General features: G+C 44.1%; 1 long non-coding RNA gene across 1 annotated transcript in view; it reads left to right on the top strand.

The window, feature by feature from the left end:
* The first annotated feature begins 230 nt into the window (after positions 1-230).
* The window catches only part of LOC121683835, a 27,846-nt gene continuing 15,152 nt past the window's right edge, over positions 231-12,924 (top strand). The window contains exon 1 of the long non-coding RNA XR_006022925.1: positions 231-251. This is a non-coding gene — a long non-coding RNA (uncharacterized LOC121683835). The remainder of the gene's footprint in view (positions 252-12,924) is intronic.

Here is a 12,924-nt window from a genome sequence, read left to right as displayed (position 1 = left end):
CGTCGCTGTTTTAAAAAAAAAAAAAAAAAACATAGTCCAGTATTTCTTTTGAAATTGAAATGAAGTTGTATGGACTGGACTATATATGTTTGTTTGTTCTTTTTTTACTTTCTCAAAACACATCCGAATGACATGATTTTGATGTCAACTCAATGTATGTACTCCCAATCATCCGTAAAATGATCTAAAGTGCATTTTACTCCGGATAATTCTTTTAACATCACTTGAACTCACATATTTCAGGCTTTTTTGTCATTATTATGACAGGACAGTGAAGATGCAGACAGGAAGTGAGTGGGAGAGAGAGATGGGAAATGTGGTATGAGCGCTGAAACCAGTTGTGCCCCCCCCCCCACACACACACCATTTTTTTCTATGCAAGTAGTAATTGTTGTTGCACTAACATGTCACAATAATATATATATGTAAACTCAATCGTATTGTCAATAAGGGAGATGACAGCCTTTTCAGAGGTCAAAAGTAGGGTTGTCAAAATAACTGATTAATTTCGATTAATTCATTTGAGAAAAAATAACTGATTAAAAAAATTAGTGCAGATTAATCGATTCCGTATGACTTTGACCCCGAGCCGTTCTAGTCAGTAAACAGTAAAAATTAGACTGTAAAATGAAGGAGAGAGAAGAAAACATGCTGCCTGGATCACTGATTGGAACATTTACTTTTTTAAAAATGGCCTGATGGTGTTCATAAAAAATAAAGTGTTGAAAATAAAGTCCTCTGCAATGTCTGCAGCAAGGAATTTGCATATCACTGGACTTCATCAACTCTATAGTCGCATCAATGCAAAGAAATAAGTGTTGACATTGAGGGGAGTGTTGATTTATTTTCATTGTGTCCCCTAGGTTATATCTGTGGCCTGAAATGCCTTGTATGTGAAAAAACTTCCCAAAGTACTTTTGAATTATTATTACTATTTCCTCAGCATATCATAGATTATTATGGCAATTATTTGAACAGTGAAAATAATAATAAAAGAGTTTTTGAACTTTAAAGTCACTAATGCTGATTATTCAATGATTCATTTGAATTTAAATATTTAAAATACTTTCACAGCAAAAATTATATATGCGATTAATTTAGATTAATTAATCACAGAGTATGTAATTAATTAGATACATTTTTTTAATCGATTGACAGCCCTAGTCAAAAGACAATTTTGTTTTTTATCATAGATCAATGGCAGACACGAGCCAGAACTTAGCCAGACAGGTCTGTTTGCTGACTCTGCTGTCTGGGGTGCTAACCGCGGGCCTTGTCTGAAAAAGTGCCCGCAAAATTAGCGTCTACATCAGCACTTCTGGCGCTGACTCGCTCTCTGCTTCATTAAGTGCAAAATGTGTTTCCCTGATGCAATCCCTAAACAACTCATCAGATTGAAACAAATGAAATAAAAGAAGAAAAAAGAGAAAAACAACAAGAAGAAAAAAAAAAATCCTGTAGCCAAGTTGGATACCCAATTTTCTGGTGCAGTTTTGTTTTGCTGAAACATGCATGCGTGATTTGTCTTCATTTGGGTATTGGCTATCCCAGCAGTTGTTGAGCTCAGATGTAATTTGCACTTGAGCATACCAGGAGATAAATGGAGATGTGAGGGGGGCAATTAGAACTTTTTTTGTGCTGGCTTCCAAATGTGTGTGAACTGTGCACGGAATTCAAAGCTGGAGGTAATGCCAGGGCTTCTTCCCACTGTCACTGCTGCCAGTGGCGCAAAAAGTGGGTATGCGCTATATGCGGCGCATAGGGGCGCAGCTCCGTGGGGGCGCCAAAGCGATGGTAAAAAAAAATAAAATAATATATTTGGTATTTTCTATATGTAGCTACTGCTGTCCATTTCTGAATCATTTCAGCATTTTCTCAATGTTCTATAACATTTTAGAGGACTAACAGGCTAGAGTAGGCGCCCTATCTCATATTCCATCATAGAATTTTGACATAGAAGAGGGAGTGGGGGCGCTGTGGGCGCTGGGCGAGCAGATAGGCCTACGAGTAGTGAGTTGCCGTCTATGGAAAAAGATGGATACAGCAAAAAAAAGCTGTTGATGACTAAAAATAGAAAAAGAAAGAGGGAAAAGGAGATGGCATGTCAAGGAATGCAACAGCAGTTAAATAAGTGGACGGTGAAAGGCAACAGGTAGGATTTAAAGTGATGACGTCTGTACTTGGAGGCTTGCAAATATGAATGTTAACAGACTAACTAGCGTTTGTTAAGCATAATGCCGATTGAAACATAGCCTATTCCATTCAGATAGCTAGGTGGCTACCATGCTCATACTGCACTTTTAATGGCCAACTGCAAACAGAAATGCTAGCAGCAACTCATTAACTAACATGTTTCCATATCCTAACAATGAAGGCTCCTTGTAATAACTTAATATTGTGTTGTCAATGTGGTGCAAACAAACAAGGCTAGAGTGCATATCAGCCTTATCCATTGTGAGCAATAGCTGGCAAAAGGACGTTATGAGAACCGTTTAGACTCTCTTAAAGTGGCAATGCACCATTTATCAATACTTATCAAGTATATCATCAAGTTAAACATCAAATTGGCAGCATTTCTTTAAAAACATATTCAATAGACACTAATGCACAGTAATAGTGTAAATTATTGGCCTTTTGTTTTGCTTTAGTTGTTTGTGTTTTTTTTTTTGGGGGGGGGGGGGGGGGGGCGCCAATATTGTTGTTGCATACCCCTCAAAAATGGGTAGCTGCGCCCCTGACTGCTGCTATGGTAGGGGATTTCTCTTCATTTTGAATTCTTTGCTTTAGTATTGACATAAATGAATCAAATGTGAACGTATAGTGTAGAAATCCAGTCACCTTTTGTCCATTCAGCATGTATGTAAAATGTATCAGGTTTCTCAGCCACGTATACATGGAATTTCATCTCTGCATTTATCCCATCCGTGAATTAGTGAACACACAGTTAAGAGAAGCACACAATAACTCGACGCAGTCAGGGATGCATTACTGCACGGGCCTACCGGGCCCAAGGGGTCAGGGGGCCCTGAAGCCCAAGCCTTTGCATGGAATCATTGCCTCAATATCAACAAATCAGGATGTAGGCTATGAATCTGATTGAATTTAGTATTGGCCATCCCCAAAATGCACCAGAATACAGGAAATCACATCAAAAAAATTCTGGGGGAGGACCCCCAAACCCCCCCTCCCACATATACGAAAATGAGTGGGGGGCCCTTAATACATCTGGGCCCAGGGGCCTGAAAGTTCATAATCCGCCCATGGACGCAGTGAGCTACCTTGCTACAGCGGCGCTCGGGGAGCAGTGAGGGGTTAGGTGCCTTGCTCAAGGGCACTTCAGCCGTGTCTACTGCTTGGGGATCGAACCAGCAACCCTCCAATAACAAGCCCGAAGCCATAACCAGTAGGCCATGACTGCCCATATATTTCTTTTATCTAAGTATCTATTTCTATTTCTAAGTATCTATTTGTAATAACACCAAAGAAATCAAATAAGAAAGCAAATAAAAGATAGATAAAATATGTACATACACCAACTTCCTGAATTACTGTAAGACATTTTCACCACAGCGAACTCATCTGGATTGACTGATTCTGATATTTTGGCCTATTCTAATCTGCCAGTGTATGCATATTACATAAACTGTCAGTTTTTTAAAATCTGTTTTGAAAAAGTTCATTAAAGATTCTGAGCTCACCAAAATGCCACAATAACAAAGTGAGATTTTGAAATATCAGCCCTTGACTTTGTTCACACAAAGTCTGCTTCTGTTATAACAAAGCTGACAGTGATTGATGGAATCGTCCATGTGGAAAAAATGAAATGAAAGAACAAAAGAATGAATGAAAGAAAAAAGAAATCCATGGCATGTGTGGATTTGTTCATGCTGTGGTATAGACATTCCCATTTGTCGAACAGTGCTATTTTTAACACATTACTTTTTGATCCTTTATCCTAGGGGGTCGAAGGTACTGTAGTTGGGTCTGTGTGTGTGTGTGTGTAATTGGGTCTCTATGTGTGTGTGTGTGTGTGTGTGTGTGTGTGTGTGTTCACAGAACTAAAAAAAACTACTGGTCCAATTTGTTTACATTTTCATTCAAGGTAGAGGCTCAACATATCACCTTCTAGGTCCTTGCACATGGAATATGGTGTGATGGGAAAATGTGATGTCTCTTGCTGCATTGTGCTGACGAGGCCTACCAAAGGAAACAGCGACATTTAAATCTACATTACAAGACTCCTGAGAGTGCTGTATGCATATGATCATATACTATATATTGTAACGTCGGCGCACAAGACATTGTGAGCGTTCTCCCACGCAGGGCATGCTGTGATGCGGGAGCGAACAATTGGGGTTTATGTTGTTATTTCTCCTTAGTTATAAGTGTAAAGTTAGCGTCTTTATTGTAACATGTGTCCCTCTTAGTTCTCCCTCGTGTGTGATCCTTTTTGTGTGGGGGGCTGCGTCCTCCCCTGTATGTGTAGTGTGTGTGTGTACTTGACCTGCCCCTTGTGTATTGTGTTCTGTGTCTGTGTCTCTGCTCTCGTTCTCAGCTAATAAACCTTTTGATTGGACAACTGTGTGTGTCGCTATCAAATCGTTATATTGGTGTCTGAAGCGACTTTCGAACATGGCCTCCGCCCAGCGAGAGGAGCTGGGAATGGAAGACCATACCACTGGGTGGAGGTCCATGCAAGAGAATCCAGAGAGAGTCCTTGTAAGGGCTGCTAAAAAGCTCGGGGGCTTCTATTGTTCCTTCCGCCAGAGGAGAGGAGCTGTCGCCTGGACCTGCCTGCTGCCATGGGAGGAGATCTTGCCGGAAGAGGGGCCTGAAGAAGCGGTCGCGGAGAAGACGACGCTGGCCTGGGCGCTGACTCCGCTGCGAGCCGCAACGCGTGAGCAGAGCCGAGGGAGAGCGGCGAGGAAGAGGTTCCTGGACGACGGACGGTTGGCGGAGCCGCTGGAGGCAGCGAACTCACGACGGTGGGGCAGCTTCGATGGAAAGGCTCTCTGAACTCTGAACTTTAAAACTTTTGGGTGCGTGTGAGAGGCACCGTGCTGTGTGGGCGCCCGTTCTAGTTGGCCTGTTGGCCGGCGCCTTTAAAAAAAAAGTTTGTTGTGTGGAGTTCGTTAGCATGGCCATCTCGGGGGTCGTGCCTTCGCTGAGGCCGCGAGGGAGTGGAACGGGCTGGGAGCAGAGCAGGACGGCTCTGCGAGGAGGCAACACGAGGAGGGACGCCGAAGACGGTAGCTGCAGCGGGAGAGCTCAGCGCGGTCCGGTTGCTGCGGAGTCGGTGCCTGTCTGTCCTGGTCGGTGAATCGACGGACCGGAGTGGCGTTGGTGCAACTTCATCTGACCCCCCTCAAACCCCGGTGCTTGGTACAGTGTCGACGGTTGAAAAGGCCACCTAGGGCCCCTCCAGGAGAGGAGGAGTGCCGCGGTGACACGCCGCGGAAAGTGCAGCCTGAGGGCGGCTGCTGAGAGGGAGCTGGTGACGAGCGGGGACGGCCACGTGGTTGCTAGCACGCCCGCACTGGATTGCTAGCAGCGTGGCGCCCGTTGAGTGAGCTCCTGCGGAGTGCACCCCACGTGAGTTGGCGGTACTGTCGCACTGGACTGAGTTCGTCCCGTCTCTTTTAACCCGAAGGCCACTGACATCGGCCTGGCCTTGGCCTGCCTACGTACTTCTGGTCGATTTCTTCTCCCTACAGTACTCCGTCTGGAATAGGTTGATTCACGCTCATTTTCAGTTGGGCAGCCGACCAACCAGCGAACAGAGGGCGTCCCTGAGAGTGATTATGTACTCAGGCATGGTGTTTCAATTACTACGTCCCCGCCCCTGAAGCAGATCGCTTGGAATACATCAACGTAGGGAGCGAAAAGGACTTATACTTATGAAATCTTTGAGCAAATGTAAATAATAGTTTAGCCTATTAACAGGAGTGTCACAGTGGTCACAGTGGATAGGATGTTATATCATCAGCTAAACTTTAGTCATAGATTTTGTCACTTGAAATAGGCTACGAATGTACCCGAGTCAAACTGTAGTTTAGTAGGCTACATGGTCGGGTCATCATCAGTGTCTCTACATATGAACTCGAGCATTAAGAACATTGTTCGTGTACACATAGTTTACTAAAAAGAACGATTTTGGACAACTCACTCCTTGCAAGATGGCAGCGAGCAGAAAAAACAAGTGAGTTGTTCAAAACCTCTCTTTTAGTAAACTCTGTGTACACCAACAATGTTCTCAATGCTCGAGTTCATGTGTAGAGACACTGATGATACTTCGATCAAAGTTTCATGTTGTGTCGAGCCTTCTTAGTATTTGAAAAATAGCGATTTTGACGCGATTGTATCAAAAAAGAAGTAGGAAAAAGAAGAAAGGAATCCCATTCAAAAGGTCATTTCACCCGAAAACGACATAAAAGCACCGCTTTGGACGTACTTATGCATTTATATGAAAGTTTGACTTGGGTACATTCACAAAACACTATATGATGCATTTTGGCGAGAGTTACGCAGATGAAACGTGTGATTGTTTGCTGATAAGATGCACCCGTGCTTGTTATGGGCGTGCTGCAGAGAAACTTCTCTGTATGACGAAACGCCGGTTGTTAGTGATTGGTTCAAAGCGGTTCAAAGGAACTACAAAACCTCAAACTGTGCCCTCCCACCCGGAAATAAACGAACGCCTATGGATCTAGGCCAGACTCTCTGCGAAGTCAGAGAGTCTGGTTTCCAGGCTACACTGACATTACACAGAGAGTGATCCTGTGCACAACACTGAAAGGACCAGTATGTAGGAAATAATGGAAAATAACCTGTAACCATTCCAAAAATGATCACCATATGTTGTCAGAGAGTAAGGAAACACGATAAATTGAAGTAATGGCTTATTTGACAACATTACTCTAACCCATAGAACCCCGTAAAACCCATGAAAAAAAATGAGTTGCGGGGCGGAATCTCTTGGAATTTTCGTTTATGTTTTGAACGATTAATTCTAGAATAGCGTATTAATAATGGGCTGGCGTGTCCTTCTATTTGTGTTGCCAAATTAGCAAAGGCCAACTGTCAACTTGCTGTCAATTGTAGTCATGAACGCCTACGAGAGGCAGGCAAATCTCTAAAATTAAAACAAGAAATAAATTAAGTGGACATCGGAGGAGCTTCCTGAGATGGTGACGTCTTCGTCAAACGAAGAATATCAAGTCTGACGCTGAGCTGGCCATATTTCTCCACAATAGGTAGCCTAGGCTAAACTTCATCTGCATCGCTAACTTCAGCTAAATATGTTACGTTGGTTAGAGAGGTATTTTTTGTTTTCACTGTTTCCGTAATGTGTAGCTGGGTCATGGTTGGAGAAACGTTAAAGCAGCTGCAGGTCAACTAACGTTAGCTAAGTCTTCATTACATCTGGCAACCCAGAAGAGGCTCACATCTGGTAGTCTAGAACATTCACCAGTGTTTTGATTTTGGCCTACAGAACGTTCGGTAACAATCATCACACCTTTAAATGTTCAATTATTCACAGTTCGCCCTTTTCCCAGAATCCTCATTGCTATTTCCCACCATTTTTCACTGCGGCGTCTGGTGTGGCATCTTGAACTGCATTAGGGAGCCTTTGCCCCCTACACCCTCAGAGGAAGCATCTACTACCCCACCACACCCTCAGAGGAAGCTTCTACCACCCCCCCACCCTCAGAGGAAGTGTTCGCTGACTGCTGCAGAACGGATGGAGGACTTTTGCGAGCTAATTTCCAAGGGCAAGCGGGAGAGATTAACCACATCCCCTGGGACACACACACACACACACACGCGCGCGCATGTATACTTTGTAAACACATACACACGCACACACTCATACACACACACATACACACACACACACACACACACACACACACACACACTCACATACACACACACACACACACACACACACACACATCAAACCTTTACCTGAACCCCAGATGAGGCACACAAGCGTGGTTAGCCCCAGAGTGTAATGGCAGCAAACAGAAGGGATTAGCCCTAATTGAAGGAGCGCCGTGTTAACCGCTGCTGAACTGCATGCTGGGACACGGAGGGCGGAGGCGGAGCACGGGCATGGTGATCAATCTCGCACGCCAGATGCAAAGGTGCCGAGAAACATGGCCGCTGAGTGAAGAGATCGGACTCTAATAGAGGACAACCAGATAAGTTCAGCTCGTATATCATTTTTAGTGATGGCGTGGGGTGTGTGTCTGTGTGAGCGTGTGTGTGTGTGGTTGGCAGTGATGTGATGCTGGGGTACTGTACACAGAGCTTTTGAAGACTACTGTTCCACACAGAATCAAACATTCAAAAGATTTAGTCTAACGTTCCACAAACACAGACCAATTAGCATGACGGCCATCCTGACACCAGTGAGGAAACAGGACAACCACACTGACTCTCCAGAAGTCAAGTAAAGCCAATCTGTGTGTGTGTGTGAGAAAGAGAGAGAGGGAGAGAGAGAGAGAGGGAGAGAGAGAAGGGGAGAGAGAAAGAGAGAGAGGGGGAGAGAGAGAGAGAGGGAGAGAGAGAAGGGGAGAGAGAAAGAGAGAGGGGGGGAGGGAGAGAGAGAGGGAGAGAGAGAAGGGGAGAGAGAAAGAGAGGGGGGGGGAGAGAGAGAGAAGGGGAGAGAGAAAGAGAGAGGGGGGGGAGAGAGAGAGAAGGGGAGAGAGAAAGAGAGAGGGGGGGGGAGTCAAGCAACCAACATTGCCCCCTCATTTACTCTAAAATCACAGAGCCTTATTGATTACAGTTTTTCTCAGTCGCTTTGGTGCTTTTCTCAGATCAGAATGAAAATTCTCATAACTATTAGTTCAACCTCCACAACATTTAGTCATTTGTGCACATCATAGTAGCAATTTCTCCTTCCTCTGAACCAATTGCAAATGCTTTTGAACATGTATCAGTTGCTTTGTCATGTCAGTCAAAATGAACTATACTTATGGATGCTGAATAGTCGTTCCCAATAAAACTAATAGTCTTCATTTCATTGCTTGAGTCATTACATACAAAATTGGTGAACTAGTTATCAAATTCTGTCACAATGCTGTAGAATTGCAAAGAGCCTATACAGTAAAACTGTGAAAAGTACGTATTCAGTGTCTTGTACTCACTCCCCTAACTACAGCAATTTCTAACTTTACTGTAGTTTTCTAATGGCTGTACAAGTAGTGTATAGTGCTGTCTTGAGCATTTTCAGGTAGTGTCACCGAGTTCTGACCTTTTTTAGCATGGGAAAACACTGAGAGCATAAACTGTCGTAATGAAAACATGACAAAGCCATTTGACTATCTTGTTCATAAACGATGGCGACAAGACTTCTCATTTTGATGACACTGGCACTTTCATTGACATAAATACTTGCTTTTGAGGAATGGACTATCCATTTTGAGCAAGTGACGTGCTTTTGCAGGTTATCAACTAGGTTTAGCAGTTTGCACTAATTGTTTTGAGAAATGCACTAACTGCTGTGCAAATGTTAATAGTGATGTGAGAAAAGCACCAAAGCGACTGAGAAAAACTGTAAATATGAGCATGTTACTGCTCTGTCTCCTCAGCAGTGTCCTCAGCAGTCCATAATGCATATTTGATCCTTCTGATCCTATTCTCAACCTTCTGTTGACTCATGGGTTATACCATTTTAATGACCAAAATCCGCCAAAAGGACCATTAAATAAACACACAAACACACACACAGACACACACTCACGCTCATTCTCTATCTCACTCTCTCTCTTACACACACACACACACACACACACACACTCACTCCTAGTAGGACGGACAGGTCTCAAGACACAGGACCCTGCTCTGGTCAGTTGAAGAGAGGGAGAGCTCTATATCTTCCTCTGAATCATTGGGCTGGCCTCGAGTTCAATCTAATTAGCCTCCATTGGACACAGGCAAATGACCTCAGTGCGCTTGGAGCTGTCTCCCCACTGACTGATGGACAGGCCGGGAATACTGAGTGCCCTGCACAGGCTGTGGTAATGAACATCACACTGCCAGGAGAGGGAGAAACTGTACACACGGGGTAATGGCCAACTCTGCATGGATGGATGGATGGATGGATGGATGGATAGACAGATCGATGAATAGATGGATTGATTAGATAGATGGATGGACACATGGATAGATAGACATGGATAGATAGATTGAATATTTGCTGGATTTGGCCCAGAGGGTACGGCAGTGGGGGTTCAGGTAACAGAGGTGAGGGTTTGGGTAACAGAGGTGAGGGTTTAGGTAACAGAGGTGAGGGTTTAGGTAACAGAAGTGAGTGTTTAGGTAACAGAGGTGAGTGTTTAGGTAACAGAAGTGAGGGTTTAGGTAACAGAAGTGAGTGTTTAGGTAACAGAGGTGAGGGTTTAGGTAACAGAAGTCAGGGTTTAGGTAACAGAGGTGAGGGTTTAGGTAACAGAAGTGAGGGTTTAGGTAACAGAGGTGAGGGTTTAGGAAGCAGAAGTGAGGATTTAGGTAACAGAAGTGAGTGTTTAGGTAACAGAGGTGAGGGTTTAGGAAGCAGAAGTGAGTGTTTGGGTAACAGAAGTGAGGGTTTGGGTAACAGGGTAACAGAAGTGAGGGTTTGGGTAACAGAAGTGAGTGTTTAGGTAACAGAAGTGAGGGTTTAGGTAACAGAAGTGAGTGTTTAGGTAACAGAAGTGAGTGTTTGGGTAACAGAAGTGAGGGTTTGGGTAAAAGAAGTGAGGGTTTGGGTAACAGAAGTGAGGGTTTGGGTAACAGAAGTGAGGGTTTAGGTAACAGAAGTGAGTGTTTAGGTAACATAAGTGAGGGTTTAGGAAGCAGAAGTAAGGATTTAGGTAACAGAGGTGAGGGTTTAGGAAGCAGAAGTGAGAATTTAGGTAACAGAGGTGAGGGTTTAGGTAACGGGGGAATAGAGGTGGGGGGCAAGAGGTGGTGCTGAGGATGGAGTTGAAGGGAGGTGGGGTTTGGGGTTGGATCTGGCTGGCGAATCCCTTTCCAGGCCATAAAGCACACAGTCCCTCTGCTGGCACGCGCAGCATCTCACCACTCCTCTGTGCTGACGCGCACCACAAACCCGTGATTGGCTTTTAATGGAAGTGCAAATAGCTCTCAGACACACTATTAATCCCCTAAACGACACGTTCCAAAACACGGCGGCAAAATGACCCGTCCACCCCACGTCTGCTATGGTGTGTCATGGATGAGGCAAAAGAAGGCGGCGGTGACGGGGAGATTCTACGTCATGCTGCATTTTCATCGTCATGGAAAATTGATCCCATGTCAGAGGAGAGATGTTCAAACCAGCTTATCCTAGCAAAAGGCCTGAGGGGAGAATACTTAACACACTCAGGCAAACATGACAGCGATGTCACAGTCATGGTTTTGGTTTTAGAGAGGAGAATTAAAAAAAGAACTGCAGATGAGATCCCCGTTTGTAGCTGACTATGGTAACGGCTTCTCCACAGATCTGACTTGGATCAGGTGTGAGTGTGGTTTGAGCAGGGGCGTCGCCAGCCGATTTTAGCGGGGCTTCAGCCCGGGGTAAGTTGAGCTCAGCCCGGGTAGCCAAAAACATGTTATTTAACTTTTTTATTTTGTTGTGCATTCTATCCCTTGTAGCCTGTTAAAATAAGGAATACCGAACACTAAACTCTGACAAGGAGAAGCAGAACGGGCGGGGCGGGGCTGGGCTGGGGGTGGGTGGAGAGCGGCAGAGGGTCGCTTGGCGGTCTGGTCTGAGATCAGTGGATCTGTGCTCTCAACTAACGTTACTGCTGTCAACTCACTGGGTGGTTCAGCGTCATAGGTTGCAGTACGTTGAGAAAGCAGACGTGACATGGCCAGCGAAAAACAATTTAAACTGTTTGGCTTTTTCAAACGAAAGGCAAAGGGTAAGAATTCATGTTTGCAAACTGAAATATAAGCTTATCCTGTCCGACCAACTCCATAAAGGCCAGCTATTAGTGTTGTTTACCTATCCTATCGCTAGCTGGCTAGCAAGCTATCATTAGTAAACACTAAGCAGGAGTCAAAATGAACTTTTTGAAAAGTGAATATCTACCATTCACTATCTTTAATATCTTCACTGACAAATGAAGTGGCGAAATTCACCCACCATTCAATATGTAACCCGTATTTTCTGTCTGAAATCTACCAACAATATTTACCAATTTTGTCTGGTGCAATTTTGAGCCCTGCTAGTAGGCTAAGCAAGCATTAGGCAACTGCAAGGCATCTGGTCAGGTTAATTGGCACGACACATTTCAGGGCTCGTTTTGAGAGAGAGAGAGAGAGAGATTTATGACACTCAGCTCTAAATAACTAAATTTAGCCAGAAGGGCTAAATGCTTTCCCCCCGTTGTTGAACATTTGTACTCATGTTCTGAGGAGCAGACGAGGATGTTACACTCTCTAACACATACAGTAGGCCTGCAATGTAGGATTTTTTCGTAAGGGAGATGTTTTAACAGTGACAAACTATAAACCATTAAATATCTAGAGGGGGCTGAGACAGCTTTCATTCACCCTGTTGTTTCAGAAATGATCCATGGGAATTCACGGGAATAAACATGTTCCATGGAAATGTGTTTAAATGTCCACTGAAATGTAGCCTATGCAAATGCCCTGTGCATAAGCAACACATTTGTAATTAGAGCTGAACATTGCAATCTCAAAAGTTCTTTGTATCCTGTAATGTAGTATAGTATGTTTTTGTTGGTTTGCCACACACTGATCTGATTCCATGATTTTGTAGAGGGTAGCTGTTTTCTCTCTCTCTCTCTCTCTCTCTCTCTCTCTCTCTCTCTCTCTGTGCAATCCCATTTTCACATCAAACATTTTACTGTCTTTTTGGTAGATCTCTGGCATAGATCAAACAACAAAAGAACAGTTAGATGA

This window comes from Alosa sapidissima, chromosome 15, assembly GCF_018492685.1.
Source record: "Alosa sapidissima isolate fAloSap1 chromosome 15, fAloSap1.pri, whole genome shotgun sequence".
In the NCBI taxonomy this organism is placed as follows: Eukaryota; Metazoa; Chordata; class Actinopteri; order Clupeiformes; family Clupeidae; genus Alosa; species Alosa sapidissima.
The sequence above is the reverse complement of the archived record's forward strand: the minus strand, read 5'-3'. Positions and strand labels throughout refer to the sequence as shown.